Source organism: Oreochromis niloticus, linkage group LG9 (assembly GCF_001858045.2).
Source record: "Oreochromis niloticus isolate F11D_XX linkage group LG9, O_niloticus_UMD_NMBU, whole genome shotgun sequence".
NCBI lineage: Eukaryota > Metazoa > Chordata > Actinopteri > Cichliformes > Cichlidae > Oreochromis > Oreochromis niloticus.
Window position 1 is genome coordinate 17,061,966 of NC_031974.2, and position 20,055 is coordinate 17,082,020.

The following is a 20,055-nucleotide window of genomic DNA, read 5'->3' on the forward strand; positions in this document are numbered from 1 at the left end:
AAGCTGCCTTCTCAGCGCTGTCTTGCATTGTATTACACTCCTCTTCATGATGCAGTTATCAGCAGAAAATACAGTCGATGATTAAATGCATTTTTATTTAAATATGAAATGTTACATGCTGCCTTTTCTGCCTTAAATAGGGTCATATTTTTTCTTGCTCATTGATATCTATGTTAATGTCATATTGCACATGTTATATATGAATGACAGTGTGTGGCCTTTGTGTTGACCCCCTGCTTTGCTCCACTCAGCGGTGTGATCCCATTCAGTCTCCACTCAGGACACTTATCTAAAGTGGCAGTTGCCCTTTACGTGCTGCAGCTAACTTTTTCTCCTCAGGCCTCCTCTCATTGAGTGTCATGCTCTGTCTTAAGTAAGATGACACTCAGGTTGGGGCGCATTTATTGACCACTACAACTCACAGTATTAAAAGCACAACGCTAATGGCTGTAGAACAGAGCCGGATATGGGGACTCGGATTTAGTGCTCTTTATTGCGCCGCTGGTTTAAAGGCGTGCTTCTGATTGCATGGGAGGTGTGACGGAGTCAGCTGTGCTCGCCTCTGCTGCTGTATGCTGCAGTGTATGCACTCCAGCATGAGACACAGCTCATCTCCATGGTGACAGGTTGAGTGACAGAGCACGTGAATAAGGATGCAATGGAAAATTGCCAGTTTGCTGCAAACCCCTCCAGAAGGGTGGCATCTATAGCACGCTGTGGTTCCACAACGGCACATGTGCACGGCTTGGGATTTGTATCTTCGATGGCAGCTGTACTAACACCATGATGTGCGTGTTTGTGTCACGTTCAGTAGTGTGCGTGTGAACAGCAGAAGTGCTGATGTTGTATGCAGGTTAGGCTCAGCTTGTAAGCAGGGCATGCTGGGTTTGATGGTGGAAGGACACAAAAGCAGCTTCAGCAGCAAACTACATATTCTGACTCAGCCCATCCATGTTTTTTGTGGGTTTTTCCCCTCGCTGCTTGCTTGGAACCAGGTGATAGTGGGGTCAAGTTTCAGGCTCTTCTCTTTTTATGATGTGCAGACGCACAACATCCACATTCCACAATAACATAAGCAACTTGACGAGTTTATTGCGAGCAATCATCTCTCATTCAAATATTGTATTAGCAGCATCAAATTAAAAAGAAAAAAAAAGTACCTGCATAGCAGCAGAACAGCAAGTCATTCATCACTCTGTTCATTTTCACAGCTATAACAGCTAATGATCTTGGCATCATATAGAGGGAACATTACAGCAGATGCGAATATGTCAACTCACATTACTGGTACTGAGGAAGCATTGTTGCTTTTGCCGCTGTGCAATTTGCATGAGTCAAAGAAGGAATCAGCAATATGTTTTTGTCGACATTGTCAAAAATACACTGTTGTTGCTGCGGCATTTCTGCCCTGGATTTATCTTTCCGAAAACAAGCAGCATTGTGGCGTCTTTCTTCCTCAGTTATTTTATATTCATAACGTTTGCTTTGCTATCCAAGCAGACTTTTCAGTTTATAAAACTGTATACGATTGCAAGTTATTACTTCAGTTTTTAGAATTATTGAGAATCTGTGCATGATAGCATCCGTTTTATCATACCTATTATCCACAGAGCTATGTGCATACAATGTAAAGTATTTAATTTATTTGAAAAAGCTAAACAAACAGTGATCACTTTTGGGGGAAATTCAGGTTATTGAGCTGTGCTAGTGTGTATCAACAGCAGCAGACATGTTTTCAGATGGATGTGGTCTTGAAGACAAGGTCAAGCTCTTAGTTAGTCCATAGGCTAATGTTACTAATGAATACATGGCCCACTAATTTTGTAGTTCTGTGCCACTGCCAGTGCCATCTTTTTGGTACTATCTTTAGCCATTTTTATTGTTATTATTATTACTGATGATGATGTTTGAAATTTAAATACATGGAACATTTTTCTCTATATTATCCACCAAAAAATGGCATTGCATTGTTGAAAAGAAGTAAAACCGTAAATGTATTTCTAGATGTCTTCACCTTTTCCTTAGTAAACACTTATAAATAGAATCTCTATGAATTTCAATGATCAAAGAGTCTTTTAGATTTTACATTGAAATATTACCACGATTTATCTTTTAAAAATTTCACAATGTATATGATCAATATATGCTTTTGATTCAAAGACTTATCTGTGTTTTGAGAAGGATTAACTGTGAGTAAGATGGTGATATGTCTTTCAGTGAGCTATTATACCCTGGACAGCTGCACTCGGGACCATGATGTGCATCATCTCATGTTTCCAACAATATTTGCAGATTATGTCAACAGTCTTGGGTGGTGAAAAGAAGATATCTCGTACTGGGTTCCCATCAAAAGTTCTTATACAAAGAGAATCGCTTCACTATTCATCTCAGTCTTTAGCTACGTCTTAGGTGGTCTACACCAACATGCTATGTTAACCGGTGCTGTTATGCTATAAGACTTCCATGGCATAACAAACTATGACCTCCGTATTCCACATGATATCTTCATGCCCATTACTGATCATCACTGTTCTCACTTTGACAAAGCTTATAGTTAGGACTGGATTGGGTGACCCCTGTTCTCCTGTTTCAGTTTGCTATCTTCTTTTTCCCATCACCACCAACTGGTTGTGGCAAATAGCTGTCCATCATTGAACCTGGTTTTGCTGGAGCTTTCTTCCTGTTGAAAGGGAGTTTTTCTGTCCCACTGTTGCCAAATGCTTGCTGGTAATAGATCGCCTGCTCATTCTTTCTCTAATATATTAGCGTCTTTAATCCACAGTACAAAGGGCCTTGGGGTGACTTTATTGTGAATTGGTGCTATACAAATAAAATTAAATTGAATGAATACCAAGAACAAGAAACAACTTGTTATGTGCAGCAGTGAATGCAATGTTACGTTTGCTGTAGTGTGAATGTGTAAAAAGCTGCTTTAAATTAAAAGAGCAGGAAGACAGCTCAAGATGTATAACCAGTGCTTCACATTTGCATGTTCAAACGCAATACCTTATCTGATCTTGATTTAATTACTTTACTAAGTTCTGAGCAGATGGAAAAATTTGCTTCATATAATGTGAAAAGTTGTTGTTCTCACATAGGAGAAACACAATTTAATAACAACAACACTGTAAAAGAAGAGGGTCAAAGCAAATGAACCACGAAATATTCAGTCATAATTAAAAGGGACCATGCCGTGTTGTTTAATCCATTAGCCCATTAACTTTTTGTCAGGATGTCCATGGCGGCATGTTATCATACTTTTGGTCTCCGTGTGATCGCCTTGGGAAATCGGCAAATGATGTGTTGGTGCGATAATCCCAAAATATACTTCTTTACCAGCTCAGGAATGCAGGCAGTGTCTGTGCCAGTGTCAGGCTATTGAAACCAGTGGGAGATGCATTCTCTGCAGCTTAAAACACGCTGTGGAAACAAATCAAATGAATGTAAAGGTGAGGATGATGCATAGCTTTAATTTCCTCACGCAGACTTTCTATCGATAGTTCACTTACTACTATATTAACATAATCTTTGAGTGAGTGGCTGTCTAGTAAGGTGTGAAATGCCATATGTAGCGGGCTGATCAAATTTGATAGTCACTTGAACGGACTCTTCTGGAAATAGCCAAGCTCCTGAGATGCTTAACAGCTGTTTTCACAGCAGATTGAAAGCGTGTCCCTTAGGGGCTCTTAAGTTTCTTAAGAGAGTAAAACAAAGATTTTAGGGTATGCAGTGGCTTTATCTGCCAGACAACAATATATTGGTGCTTTTCCGCCTTTAACTGGGGATGCTGCTTTCTGACAAAAGGCGGTAATCTTGAGTTTTTACCCACTGTGCTTATTTTTCCACTGAAAATACTGATACATCTGTGTATCTAAGCTTATGAGCTCCATCGGTGTTAGACATTGTGACTGTTATTACTACTACAAAATTACTGAACATTTATATTTTTAAAGCAAGTTTAATTCATTGATAATAATATGTAGTCATATTCAGTTAAGGTTTAATTCTGAACTCTGTTATCTCACCTGTGGACTTAAACACGAGGACACAGGAGTGTGGCGTTATCTGTGACCTTGCAGTGCTTCTGATGGGAGCATCTCTTATCCGAATAACTACAAACTTGACACTAGGATTAGATCTTGAGCAACACATGTGCAAAGTTTTGAATAGAATGGACTGGTGATCGAGACTGGCAAAGAGCAGACAGACTAACATATACAACAGGTACAGCAGGTTTTCCACTCCGGTGATAGATTTGGTGGTTTGATCTTTGAGCTCAAGTGTCCTTTGACAAGATGCTGACCAAGTCCCTCCCAATACCAGGCAAGGTCCTCATGTGGCAGCTCTGTCAGCATTGTGTGTGTGTGTGTGTGTGAAAATGAGTGAACGAGAAACACATTTTAAGCACTTAAAGTTAAAGGGCACGACACGAGTACAGACCATTTTCATACAGAGACTCCTTTATTTAACAGTGAGATTACATGTAATGTACGTGGAGTGCTCAGTAGTCTGAAAAATTTCCATTTATGGTAAATCTTTTCAAATATACTTGTGTGTATTTGATCTTACATTTCATCCATTTTCTGCTGACATTTTCACGTTGCTCACTTTGTTCAACTTCAGTGTTATTAAGGAAAACTCAGAGCACTCTCTACATCTGAATATTGAAAAGGGGGGAAAAAAACCAAACAGAAGCGTTGCATTCTGCTTCCTGACTTGTGATTTTTTTTGTTCCATCATCAAGTATTTGTGAGAAGGGCGAGTTAACATAAAGGTCATTTTTGAGAAATGAAGTCAAAGGCAAATATTGTTTTGAAAAGCCCCCACCCCCACACACCCCCCTCGCCGAAAAAAAGGAAATACCACAAGACGAGTGCGACTTATTGTACAGTAGATTGTGACTAGAATTACTTTTGGTTGAGTCATCACTGCCATCTCACAGAATGGCTTTGCATCATTAAACGTTGCGTGCCTAATGAATTATCCATCCTCTTCTGGCTTCTCTGTCTATCCAGCAGCAGGACGCTGATGTGCTGCGAAGAGGAACCAGATGTTTTCTCTCCTTTTTTTTTTTAAATTCTTTTTTTTTTTTAATGGTTCCCTCTCATGAGTTCCTTCCTAAAGAGGATGCAATGAAGTATCTACATTTTTCTCTCAGGAGCAGTAGAACTTTGGCAGTGCAAGCAAAATTTCACAACGTCAGACGAGACGAATGGCAGGATAATGAAGTATACCTGTGTTCCACGGCAACAGCTACACACAGGCCGCTAAGCACAATGCAGTTAAAGCTCCTCATTGGCTGCTGCAGCTTAGAGCTTGCAGACTTCTCAACATTGTTGTTCCCGTCACTGAGTTTTCGTCGCTTGTGGAACGAGTCGAGGAGTAAACAAACACGTCTATCATGTTTATAGTCATCTTAAGTCTGGGAGGATGTAAGGCTTGATAGCACACAGGCAGGAAAGTACACTGTTAAAATGATGACTCCCGAACGCGCCATAGCTCTCTGCACAGCTGTCATTCATCCACCCCGAGCAGTGGTTTTTGAAATATCTGTACTTCTTTATTGCTGATTAGAGACAATCTGGTTGCCTTTCTGTGCAGTTGGAACACAGAGTGTAATAACATTCTGTGCATGTTCTCCCCCAAGCACTAATGATGCATGATATTAGGCCTTATGACATTTTTTTTTAGCAAAGGGAACAAAAAATTGACTCGGACACAGATGAGTGAGAAGTCAAATAGCCTCTCTTTGATGTTGCAGCGAGGTCATGTTCAAAGGAAAATATCAAATAGGTAAGTCGGGGAGAAAATGAGGCAGTGTTCATGTGAGTGAGGTTGTGTGGTGATGCTTAATATTAAGTGTGTGTCTTTGTGTATATGAGTGTGCAGGGGTACCTGATAATTAGGCTTTTTTTGGGGGGGCTTATCATCAAACTCCACGCTGATGATATCAAGTCACCAACTGGGATTTTAATGACTTTCCAAATCAATCAAAAGTTCTGGGTCACTGCCACAGAGGTCAGCCTCGACACACACACACACACACACACACGCCCCTGTGTGTGTAGTCTTTATTGTCTTAATTGGAAAAATACAGAGCCTTTTTTAAACTGATTTTTCATGTTGTGAGAATAGGACACATTCCGGGTGGGAGGTCTGTTCACTTTTTTTTGCAGCTAACTTTTATATCTGCTCATTAGATGTGAGGTTAAAATCCACAGCTAGTTAGCTTAAGTGATCAAAGACTGGAAATTAGTGATGCAGCGATTGCAATTTTCTTATCTGATTCCAATTTCCAATTTTTCTCTAAGTGTGACCTGCCTATACGGATTTTTATCGCTTATATTTCTAAGAACTAGAATAGAATAGAATAGCCCTTTATTGTCATTGTACATATACAATGAAATTGTGGGCGCTCCACACCAACTGTGCCAGAATAAAATATAAATAGTAGACAGCAGGAATAAATAGTAAACAGGGGAAATACATGCAATCAAGAGACAAATTAGAAAACAAGCTGCAAAGTGCTTGGAAGTTGTGCAAAGAAAAGACTGAATAAAGTCTGTGTGTGAGTGGCTGAGTGATGGGGGTTACTCAGACCGTGGCTCAGATTATTGAGGATGTGGGGGGATAGTGTTTATTGACAGTCCGAATGGCCCAGGGGAAGAAGCTGATTGTGAGTAAGTACTGTAACTGACGTGCGAACAAAACCCAACTTCTCTTCAGTTTTTTTTAAATAATAAAAGAAATTGTTAAACTTTTTTTCCTCTCAAACTGCAGTAAATTACAGGATCTGCTGTCAATTATAATTATGAAAAATAAAGTAATGTTCTACTATAAGGAGGTACAAATAACTGAAAAAGCAGTTTCTTTACACCCACATTGAAATATGACATGACATATTTTACCTTACCAAACAACAGAAAGTGCATCAGATTTATACAATAAAACAAATGTCAGGTACTTACATAATTTTCCATATTTATAAGTTCACCTGACAGCAGGACATTGACCAGTTTTCTCTTTTTCACTCATCTCTTTAATTTTCCTCATAACTCCTCTGATTCTTTGCTCATGCCTCGGCTGCTGGCTTGTGGCTGGCTCTGAGCTCTGGATAGCTTTAGCTTTCGTCACTTTGCCTTTGTTGCCTTCTTTATGAAGCGCCTTGAGGCGACTTTTGTTGTGATTTGGCGCTATATAAATAAAATTGAATTGAATTGAATTGAAAATGTCCATGTTCAGCTGGGTGAAGGTCATTTCAGCGTCTGATTAGGTTTGTTGTTAAGAACGTTTCCCCTGTGGTTTATTTTGGCGAGCTTTGTGTCTTCCTCACTCACAGTGAAGACTCACTAGCGTCCAATCACCAGTCGGGGCCAAGACTGCTAAAAAAATCTCTCGATTTGTGTCCCTGGCCAGTCAGTCTGTGCTTGAACAAATTCTTTAAGTTTTTGTTGCCTTGGTTTTGTGTTCAAGTTCAATTGAGTCTTCTTCTTCGTGTTTTTTCCGGACACTAATATTTTGTGGTAAGTATGCATTGCGTTGACACACAATCTGTGCAAACTAGGATGCAAAAGACACATTTCATCAGGACCTATAAGGTAAACCAAAACTACAAGCACACATGCCTGAACACATTTTCTCACTTACATAGTCTCCCTGACAAGCCCCTCCTGGTTATATGTAATTTATGCTCACTTAGATAAAAACAAGCCATCTGACACCACTCATTTAAAATTCCAAACATTTTGCTTCAGTATCTAATTTGATAACTGAGCTTGTGGATGGGAAAATAATCCACTCCCAGTCAATAACCACAAGCCACTCCTGTCAGTGTGATAAATGGGAGGTTTAGCACGAGGCTACAAGTGGGTGTTTGTAAGTGGATGGGACGCCGCTGATTGGGTGCGGTCGTAGCAAAGGGCTGTGGGAGGAAAACATCCATCCAGAAAGTGCTGAGAAGTTTGGTGATGACCCTATAGCACATTATAGGAGTTTCCAGCTGGTTGCTGGAAGACTGAAGGGAGAATCGGGAGTGACAGACTAAGCAGTGCCCTGTTGCTTTATCAAAAATACTATTTATTATGAGAGAAGGGGCAAATGAATATAGGCATTCTATACGCAGTAAATTCTTTGCCTTCTTTTCACTTCCTGTGAATTTTCAGGTCAAGTTGGGCTAATCCACTTTGCTCCCTGGATAGTCTATGAAATACCAGCATGCCAGTAAGTGTGGTGCTGGCATCGGCAAATGGCTGCTGATCCTTTGATTCATACTTTAATCTGAAGACAAAAGATTTTTTTTTTTAATTAGAGCCCTTTCTATTATATTAAACCACCTACCACATTTAAATCCAGCCATTCTCTATTTGAAAGATGAATAGGGCTCTTACAGAAATTCTCTCTCATTTCTTTTGTATAAATGCTCCCAATTAGAAAGGGAAAACAAATTTTAAATCACTCTGTGGAGTTCATTCTTTGTTATGATTGATGACTGATGATGATTTTGCCTCATCGTCTTATTCCCCAGCCCCGGCACCTTTCGCCTTAGCTTATCAGAGCGCGTACAGCTGCTTTAGTGGCCGAAAAACTGTGATATTTAACGAGACTCTCTGTTATGCACTGTATGTGACACTGAATGCCATGATGATGCGGACTTGGCTGTCAGGAGCCACTGCAAAGGCCAGCAGTTGTGTAAGAGATTTAATGGCTGTGGCTGGGAGTCTAAAGAGAGGGCAGCAATCATCAGACCTTTTGGCAAGGTTAGCTCGGTCCTTTATTCTCTGCTTCTCTCTTTCAATCACTCTGTTAGTCATCCTAAAGTAATACTCTGGTGCTTCCAAACTCTAGTCCTTATGTTGCCAATAACTTTTTAACAGAAATAATAAATGTAAGCTTGATGATATCTTTGATGCATCAGTGTAAGGAAGGATGAATTAAAGGTTTCATTTTATCTGTTTTCTTCTGTTAGATCTGCCACTTAATGAAAAAGTGAAGTACTGGAAATAGTCTTTTATATATATTGTTTTTAATACTTGGATAAAAATACTTTACAACCAGTGACTGTTGGAAGTGTAGAGTCCATGGATATCAGGAAATGTTGAGCTTCCAGGTGCTGCTTGTTTGATTTTGTATTTGATAAATAAAATTCATGCTCTATTGGGTTGAGACTGATTTGGACATTGAAGAATGTCTAATTTCTTTGCCTTGAGAAATGCTTATGCATTTCCTTTGACATTACGGTGTGCCATTACATACACAATTCATCCTGGTACATCCCACTCATCAATCACATTATCAATAAACACTAGCGGCCCTGATCCGATGGGAGCCATGCATGCCAATGACGTAATCCAAAGAACTCCTGTCCAAAGAACTTTTTTAAGGCCTGCGTAGGTTCTGTTACATGTTTTCTGACAAAGTCTACTTTGGCCTTTGGTTCTTGAATGTAGCCGGTGCTTTTTGTATTCACAAAGCCGTCTCTTGACTGTAGACCTTGACCATGATACGTCTAACTCCTTGAGAGTATTCTTGAATTGTTTAGAAGTTTTGAAGTTGTTTTTCTTAATCATGGAAATAATTCTGTCATCCTGCACGTTAGTCAACTCGTGTGGTCTTTCCGGCCTTTTGGTGTTGCTGAGCTGTGGTTGTTGTTGGTGTTGCAGTGCATTCCTTATTTAAAGAATATACCGGATTACTGATTTTGCCATGTCTAAAGGTTTTGCTAGTTTGTTTATTTTGGTTTTTCCATGTAATGGCAATTATGATTTCCAATGGACAGCTATCAAATGCATATCCAGCACTCCGGAACCTACTCCAGAGCTTTTATCTGCTTAATTTCTCATAAAACGATAAGGGAACAGGCCTCAACTGACCGTGAAACTGGTTGTCAGTCAGTGAGCCTGTAAAAAGGGTGAACTATGAATAATAATGGTTGTAATTCCTAAATATTTAATGCAATACTTTTGTGAAAACCTTTGAATTAAAGCTAAAAGTTTGCACTTCTTGATTTTTTTTGATGAAATGAGAAAATCCACCGTGGTGTAAAAAAGGCAAAACTACAGAAATTATGTAACTGTCCAGATTTTTATGGAATTAACCGTATGTCTGAAACAAGGTGTTGTAATTCCTTTCACTTTAAAGTTGACTACAGTGACTTTAAGCTAACCTTTCCTGGCTGCCTGACTTTTCTTCACAGAGCTCTTTTGAATACCAGTTGACGGAGATGACCATACTTAAGACATCCCCTTACTTGACATTAAGCTGAACCATAAAGCACAGAAGTTTGCATGTGTGTGTGTGTGTGTCTGTGTATGTGTGTGCTGTAATTTATTCAATTCATTCATAAGTATTTCAGACTTAGTTTGTTTGGATTCATGCCTCACCAGAGGCAAATAAAACAGACATTGTTACTGTTTTTTGTCCCCAGTATCAACAACAGACGCTGCTGGTTGAGTCATTCTGGTATGATGCAATTAGAGTAAGCCCAGCTGCACATTTTGGACGACCAAGATTAAATGTATACTCATTAACTGTTGTAAACTGTAACGGCGACGTGCACTATTACGGTTAAGAGTCCATTTCTCTAACAATCGACACTTTCAGCCAGTCCATGATGAAGAACAGCCTTAATGCCTCCAGAATCTAATTTTACTGGTTGTTTTTTCTTTCTTCTGCGTCTTTTTTTATACATTTGTGTTGTTTTCTACTGCCCACACATTTTTTTTTTACAGTGAAAAAATACTGTTAGAGCAAATGTAACTGTAAAAAATAAATTACTTCAGTTAAATAAACTGATGCCTTGTCTTTGCCTTGAAGCTGGTATAATCAGCATTTTCATTATGATAGATAAAAAAAGTTGTTTCCCATCTTTTTTGAAAATGAAAACACAGCTTACTGTGATTAGCATTCATTTCAAATAAAAAGAAAAGTCACCAAGAGTTACCTCAGATGTTCACATCATTACTACCACTGCTATAGTTATCATCTGTATGGGGATAGCTATAAGAAGTAACACTTGAAGACGTGACCTTGATACAACTTCAAAGCGAGAGTATAAATGTTACTGGAAAGTAAAGCTGATTAGTGACTCATGTGCATGTGACTAAACCATTGTTGACTGAGCCAAGAATGTACTCCCAGCTGCTAGTTAACATTATTAACCCACAGCTGCTAGTTATCATGGCCGCCTACTTTTTCTGCCATCAAAAAGCTTTTTCACAGTGGGGAGTGACTGAGGTGAGGAAGAGTTAGCTCAAACTTTCCACTGACCTTCATAACCTCAAAGTCTCCCTGGCCCAGATTTACCCGAGTCCCTGCACCTTCCTCAGAACTTGACACTGAATGGCGCCCAGGACTTTTAATATCATTGCGTTTGTGGGTGCTCCTGACTGATAGAGGTTTGGGGTTAGTCTTTGATGTTCTTTGTGCTTCTTAATGAGGATCAGACTCGGGGGGTTTTTTGGCCAAAGTCCTCCCTCCTCCCTTTTCCACTTGGAGCAGTGGGGCAGCAGAGATTGAAGAACTAGTTCCACCTCAAGAGAGGAGCATTTCTTCCCCCTCCTTTCCCCCTCTATACATTTTTATCCCTCGCCTTCCTCTCTCTCCCACTCTTTCTTTAATCAGCCTCTCTGGCACCCAGAGCGTCTCTGCGTCTCTGAGTGAGTTCATCATTTCATTAAGGAGGCCTTGGCCCAGATGAATCAGGGCTCTGAAGTTCTTTCATCAGCACATTGGGGAAGCGGGAGAAACGGTTAGGGAGACCAAGTGCGACAAAGCGCAGGAAACACACCAAAGGGGGTCCAGCTCAGTCTTGACTGGACCCGAAGGCTGAAACATGTGTGTACACAAGCCTGTGACAAGGCAAAGGATCGGGGCAGATGTCAGATGAGGGTTGGGCCCCGACTAACCTCTGACCTAAGTTCTAAGAACGAAGGCCAACCAAAAACACGTGTGTGCTGGCGCTCTAGTTATGTTCCCTTTCCTCATGAAAAGACACGTTTGATGAATTAACTTTAGAAAACAAAGACCCACTGAAGTGACATAACTTAGGAGTTATGCAGAGCTTAAGCACAGCACAGTCTTGAAGCTTGTGAGTGAGTCTTGTCGGTCAGTGGTTGCAAAACATTTCACTTCTAAATGACACTGACAGAAACCCTGTGTTTTTTTCCCCCAAAGCTTCTCAAGACTCAGCAGATAAATATGTTGTTGCGTGAGAATAGATTTGTCCTTCAGTACATTTCGACCTAATGCACTGTTTCCCTTTAGCTTGGGCTGCCAACATTTGCTGCTAGCTATTTCGTATGCAATTTATTACAATTAGCCTGAAGCAAATGCTATTTCTAGCCCAGGAACTGGACTGTTAATTCAGATTATTGCCATAGAGGAAAACCATAAAGCTTAGAGGCCATTATTCCTGCAGAATTTCAGGCATGACATATTGAAGAGGAGCGGAGCTACTGAATCTTTATGTCTTGAGAGAAAACCCTTAAAACTCGGCCTCATATCTTGCATGAGTGGCCCCTGCACCCCTGTTACTCGTCCATTCAGTCATGCAACTTTACCTCCATCCCATCATTCATAGCGCCATTAACTGCGATTTAATTTAACACCACCCACCTATCTCACACCTCATATTTAGACCCCAATGTGCTGTCCTTTGCGTCTTCATTCCTTTTGTGTCCCTCCTCGTCAGATGCTTATCTCTGTCCCGCGTTTATCCAGGCGGAGCCCATGCTGTTGGTTCAGCAGATCTCTGCTGCTGACTGAAGCCTTGTGTGTTTGTGTGGCAGTGCACGTGTGTGTATGTAGGTCTGCCCACTCGCATCTATGCGTACCGCTGGAGGACTTCCTGTGGTGTTGTGACATGGATGCTGGTGTTTGCTGTCACTGCAGTTCATGTGTCGCTTTGCCCCCACTGTTGCTCCCTTACTGCAGAGACTTTGGGAACTGCACACACGCACACACACAGACACATACATTTAGGAAAAAACATACTTATTATGTAGGTTTTTTGTCTTAGATCTCCGGCTCTCGAAAACTCTTAATGTTTCATCCTCACTACAGTCAGTTTAATATGTAATATAAATGTGTAGCTGATACTAGCTTGTTCTGCACGTGGCTATTAGGTCAGTTGATACCTGTATTGTTAATGATGCTGCTTTTTGATGCTACTGTTAATACTCCCTGTAGCCAGAACAGTGAGGATGGCTACTTTTGAAAGCTTATCAACCCAAGCTTAGCATATTTGAGGGTGTTTGGGTGTTGTGCATCTAAGGTCAAGAGCAGTTCTGCTCAGTTCCTGCTAAGTTCAAACTTAGGCTAACTATATATAGAAGTCATTGTTCGTTGCTATGCTAACAATTGGGTACAGAGTATCCTGTACCTAAAACAACTAGACTCCACTGTAATGAAGGGTCGTAAATCTTATACAAAAAATTCAGTGGCTACCCTGAAGTACTTTTTTTCCTTTCTTGTTTTCCCCGGTTCAACAATCAAGAATGGGTTTGATTGATATCCTAACTGACAAAGATGGATCTACTGCTCATTTAGTGCTCAAAACTGGAGGTAACTTCGTCCTGAGTTCAGAACAACAACAATTGTTACCATATTACCATGAGCATGCCAGTTCAGTGGCTGTCATGATAAATCAGGAAAATATGCTGCACTGCTTCTTGTTAAAAAAATGGTTATTTGTCAGCCTTTCCACTGGCTTCTGGTTTTTATAGCCAACTACATTTTGAAATACATGCACTGCATTTATCTGCATTTTCATTAAATATAGAAAAGCAAATCCACACTCTGAACATTCTCCTTTTTCAGCCTTGAATGGAAAGCACAGCACTGCCAAACATCACTGGATGACACTGAAAACTTTGTCACTAGACATTTGAAAACATCAGATATGTCTGAATGAATTAAGGTTACATAAACACCGATAGCAGCACCACTATAAAATTAGTTCTTGGCGCCCATCCCTTTGACAGACACATTGTTGCGGTATAAAAAACCATATTTGAAATAACTTATCAACATGATCTACACAGCATAGTTTCTGCACTAAAATATGCCCAAAGAACACCCTCAGTTATTCCCCATGTGGCTACTTCTTATAACCCCCTATTCCAAACCATTTTTAGCTCTTTAGACTACGTGTTGCCGTTGTCTCCAGTTTTAATTTAGCATACCTCAGCCTTTGTCATAGCTTTGTTACTTTGTTGGTTATGTGATGCTCAAAATTATTATTGGCTTTTGTTACAGTGCTTTGTACCACGCTTATCTGCTGTCTGTTGTGTCCGTATTGAAAATGTGCATATGAGGATGGATGACTCATGACTGTACACCAAATCTACCTACGAGTACAAATAAAGTAACCTGAACCTAGTTCAACTGGAGAGCCAGATTTATCTCTGGGTTGCCGTGTCTTTGCTGGATATGACTTTCAGATACTGTTCATCACTTTGTTTTTTAGGCCTTTTGCTTCCTTTGTTTTTCATTTACTTCAACTTTATTTTCAAGGACACACTGCACAGAATGCTGAGACACTCAACATCGCTAATTCTCTTTGGGAATCACTTTTTTAGTGAAAAAAATTTATTTTCTGTTTCATGAACTGTGCTATTTTTATGATTTTGCATACATTGAATTTAAAAAATGGGAACTAATTATGTATTTTTGTGACAGGCTAAAAGACACAGTTTAAAATAGGTTCTTTGCTAAGTTGTCTGTTATGTGTGGACACAACAGTGGCACATGCTCTGAGTTAGGTGCCTTTTTATGCTTGAATTATTCACAGGTAAGTGTAAGGTGGCCTACCAAACAACCAAACATACATCGGAAAAAGCTCAGGTACAAGGTTGGGACTTAAAACAAGTGAAAAAGCAACCAGTGTCCAAAGAAAACCTCTAAAAGACCTTCAGAAAGCCTGAAGAACTATTGCTTATAACCACACGTAAAAAATGAAGGTTGGCTCGAGATTTTTTCTCAGTTCTGTAAGTCACATCTCATGCCAGCACTTTGCAGGATCTATGGTTTTATGCACTGGAGGAGGCCCAAGATGTTCAATGAGGAATGGAAGAAATTTAATGCCACTGAAGCTCCGTAGAGCTCCTTGCATGGCTGGCTAGCTTAATCTTTCTTGCCTTTTCCCATATAGGTATAAAGATTTTGAGATTAAAGCAAGCTTTGAAATTAATTACAGATTTTAATAGACGCTGTTAAGTGGTGACAAATAATTTATTACTGATGAGGTCACGCTGTAAACAATCCTATAATGTTTTATGCATTCCTGACTCTCTTTACCACTGTAAAACTCCCATAGTGTGTTCCACATAGTCTGATTTACAACTTGTGATATAATTTAAATGACTGATATATTTGTGATGTGGTGCGGAGTGGTTTTTACCAGTGAAAGTGTGCAAAATTATGGGCTGGTAATCGCTCATTTGAAAGCTGTCAGCTCGATTTTGAGACCGAAGCCATGAAAACCTCTAATGAAAATCTACTTTCTTGGCAAGCATGTTTACACACAGACATGCACACATGCAGGATATAGACACACACACACACACAGATTATTCCCAATCCCCCTGAGAGCGCTTAGACAAATGGCATTTTCACATGTTAAAGGTCACAAATGAAATAGCTGTTGTGAGCATAAATTTGGACACACTGCAGCTGCGACAGTGGAGAGGAAGTCATCGATATAAAACACTAGTTACTTCAGGTTGAAAAACCTCCTGAATAATTGCTGCAGGATTTATGGTTGGCCACATTAAGACTCATATTGTTCTGCCAGCAGATTCTTGAGCAGCATATGTCAGCTAGGATGAAGCCTTTCTTACCTTTAAATCATAATATCCTCACCATTGCCTGGAAAATATATATGTTTTGTTCTTTGCACCATAGAATTCTATTCACGTAAGCTCACTGGTGAATAAAACAGGAGAAAACAAATAAAATATATCAATAAGGATACACAAAGTGGAACCACCTATTGGCTCAACCCCAGATTTGCTGACTTTTGAACCAAGAACACGACACACATCATGTAAGTTTATATTTCCATAAAGTTAAAGCTTGAATTCTGTGCGGTATTTTGTTACTCATGAGTAAATTTATGGTCTGTATTTGAACGTGTGCTCGATCCCTCTTTCTTTAAAAGAGCCAAAAGCAGAAAGAAACCAAGGTTGCAGCTGTCCCAGCACGCCATCGTTCGTCCTCCATAATATATGATTCCCTAAAAGGCTCTTTTAGCTCCTTCTAGCTGTTTACACACCACTAAAAACAAGATCTAACAGGCCCTTACGGCTTGGATTCGTGTGCTCCTACTTGGGTGTTTTCATGTGTATATGTTTTTATATTCACATCTAATTAAGCTGCGCTAATGACGAGCAGCTTGGAGATAAAATTGCAGATTTTTCAGATATCTCATCTTGGAGTTATTTGCTTTTGAATATCTTATATTTTCCCAGCTTGTAACAGAAGAAGAGCCGATGGAAGTGTTTTTCCTGGGTATCCTTTGCTTTGGAGCATTTTCCTTTGACTGCTCAATCTAAAAGAGCTCAGAGCTGATGTTGGAAACCTCATCTGCCTATTTCCTTCACAGAGGTACTATTGTTTTCACAACATAATACATTTTTTGTGGTTTCCTATCACATCTGTCTGGTAGCTTTCCACCTTGACCAGAGACAACTATAGGAATCTATGCCATAAGAATCTGGTACTTTTTGCTGGATTGTTTGTATGCAAGTCCTTATTTCACTCCCATGAGCTCTATGGTATCATTTGTTATGAATGTGCTCTGTCTTTGTTGTAAGACAGATGCTGCTCTTTCAGGATTTGGTAACAACACCTCTCTGCCTCTTTTCTTTTCGTTCTATTGCTTCCTCCTTTCTGTGTCTCGGTCTGCAGCCAGTGATTGAACTAAAAATCAATAAGCCATAAAGAGAGCAGAGAAGCCTCTTATTTACATCAGTCTGAATGGAGAGGTAGTTTGTCTGTCCTCATATCCTCTTTATAGACTTCAGGCAGAAGCATTCAGTTTTCCTCCAATAACACACTCGACAGGCTGTCCAGATAAGAAGCTAAGCTCTGATAAAATGCTGAGGCGTAAAGGATAGGACGAGGCTGTGAGTTTAACGCTTAGCCGCTGCCTCTGGGGTAAAAGGGTGAAAATATATGTTTGGACATTTCCAAACTGTGTGTAAGGGGGCGGTTAGCATGTGACTGCTCACATGTCCATGCCCGTCGAGGGTGGAGAGCCGGAGTGACTCATGAGGCCACAGGGGGGCCCCAAAGACAGGACTTGAGGAGGTAGACTTCACAGTGACGCAGAATCAGCATTCTTACTGAAAGCTGTGTTATTGACTCTTCATTCAGCACATTCTCTTTAGAGCGTTTTAGACAATGATCCTTCCTCTGATACAAAATGACAAGATCGCACCAAAATGAGATGGTATGACCATAGAGTTTGCTTTCTGTCGGGGTCATTTTAAAGGTAGATGGTAGAGTCCATACAACAGATCTGTCGGCTCGCATCAGGCATTGCTTAAGTCACATTATAATTACATGGAACTGCAGTTGTTTGATGATCTTGTAAACTCTCTGAACGTGCTCCAACGTGCTCTGAAATAATTTGATACGAGAAGATAAATTCATCATTTCCTTTTGAAGAAACTCCCGTTCTGTGCTTAGTGGCTCCAATGAGAAGTTTGAAGTTTTCTATCATGTTTCTGTATATTCCAGATGTCCACACCTGAAAAGTCTTGAAACTTTAAAAAACACAATGTGTTTCGAAGGGTTAGTGATCAGACACTTGAAGCATAGCGCAACCAGATGAAAATTGTAAATTAAAAAACTTGTAAATTTGCCAAAGAAACAAAGACCACTGAGTATTCAAGGCTGTCGAGCAGTGGTGTTGTGTGTCAAATCCACCAAGAGTCTAGAAATCTTATTAAAAAAAAACACCACTGGAAATATGTCACAGTCTAGCTGTACTTCTTCAACAAAAACGTATTATGTAATTTGTTTGGCAGGACAACTGTGCTCCTAGTTCTAAATCATATACACTCGCTGGCCACTTCATTAGGTACACCTGTTCAACCGCTTGTTAACGCAAACATGCAATCAGCCAGTCACACGGCAGCAACTCAGTGCATACAGGCATGTAGACATGACTGCTGAAGTTTGAACTGAGCATCAGAATAAGGAAAAATGGTAATTTAAGTGAATTTGAGTGCCGCGCCATTGCTGGTGCCAGACAGGCTGGTCTGAGTAGTTCAGAAACTGCCGATCTACTGGGATTTCCAGAGATTAGTCTCAAAAAGAGAAAATATCCAGTGATCAGTGAGTGTGCTGCTTTGAGCTGATAGGAAGGAAATAGCAATTGAAATAACCACTTATTACAGCCAAGGTATGCAGAAGAGCATCTCTGAACACACAACTAAAGCTACAGTTCACAAAATCTGCAACAGAACATTAAAAAAAAAAAGACCATTGTCTTGATTTCTGCTGAACGATTCAGATGGTAGGGTCAGAATTTAACGGAAGCACGATGAAAGCATGGATCTCTCCACAGCCTGATCCTCCTACGGATTCAAAAATATGTGCCAAAAGGAATTAAGGCAGTTCTGAAGGCTTTGAAGTGGCTATGAGTATATATCAGCTCATCACTCATGATATACCAACATAACATATCCTACTTATTATCTGTGGCCTTACCGAAAGCTGCTGTATCGTCCTTTAAGTTTCAGTCTGATCAGAAAAGAGTTGCGAGTGGACTGTAGCCATCTTTAAAACATCAAGCCGTGCTCTGATGTTTAATTAGTGCACAGATGAGTCAACAATAATGTAGACTCACCTCCGTCAATTTTGTTTGTTTAAGCAACAGCTGATGATAATGCTCTAGACAGCGGCTCTCCTGACCGGGCAGTCGTCTCTGCTGTCTGTCGAGTGAGTGACAGCCCCTGCTGCTGTGATCAGTCCTGCATTTAATGTCTTGATGCAGCAGATAATGTGACATGCTAGGTGACTTTCCCCAGGGAGCAGCAGAGCATTGGGACTAATTGGTTCTGACTGTCAGTGAGTCTCATCGTCTTGTAGACTTCTTTTGTTGCCTTTTCTTTACCCCGGGAGCTGGAACCAGTCCAACAGCTAAATCTAAAGAGGAGAGTAAAGGATTTTGTGTTGGAAAGAAAAGGCATAGTTTGTTGTTGATGCTGTTGACCAATTAAAAACAGAGTATGAAGTCTAGACAGAGACTCAAATGTTCATTTTATGAGTATGTAAAGTACGGAGCACAAAAATGTGATGGTTTGCTTGGCTGAGGAGCTGTTATTCTGAAGAACATTTACATTTTACTGTAGCTTCCTTGAGAGTTTGACTCTCGGTGATGTGGGTTGCCTGGTTAAATCAACTAAACCTGTTCTACACGATAGAGCAGTTTCCAATGAGCTGTATGTTTAAAAATTATTCAACAGTATTTCTGTGGCGGCGTGTAATGCGTCATGGACGATGACAGAAAAGCCAGGAGAAAGAGAGAGAGCGTCGCAACCTAGTTTGAAAATCTGCATTTTTGCACATAGACACTGTAGCACTAGTTGCCTCCCTGCTCGCTGTTGTGTCTGTGTGTGCCTGCGCGTTTCTGTCGAGCTTGTAGTTTGCCTTCAGTAACTGATTCAGCTGCTGATATTGAGTGAATGTTACAGTCAGTAATGATTCACGATATGGTTGGGAGGGAGCTCTGAGATGGAATGTAGGAAAAGAAACAACCAACCCCCCGAGGGCTTGGAAAACATACTCAACCTTAATCCTCAGCAGAGAGGTACACAACTTACCCTCTCCCACCCCCATTCCCTCCTAAATCCCACGACTCTCAGGTCCACCTCCTTGTCCTTTGTAAGTTACAGATACTGAAATCTTTGTTTTGGTTTGGTTTTTTTTACATTAACAGACAGTCAAGTCTGTCTGCAGATACTTTGCGGTGATCCACAGCTTTGATTCACTCTTTTTAGCTCTCATCAACCACAGCAGACAGCTGTTTCCAGGAAATCAGCTCTGATA

The 20,055-nt window shown here is 40.2% G+C and overlaps 1 protein-coding gene across 1 annotated transcript in view; it reads left to right on the forward strand.

Annotated features, from left to right (window-relative positions):
• The window catches only part of kiaa1217 (KIAA1217 ortholog), a 116,024-nt gene that overhangs the window by 629 nt on the left and 95,340 nt on the right, over positions 1–20,055 (forward strand). The gene's annotated exons all lie outside the window — the stretch shown is intronic.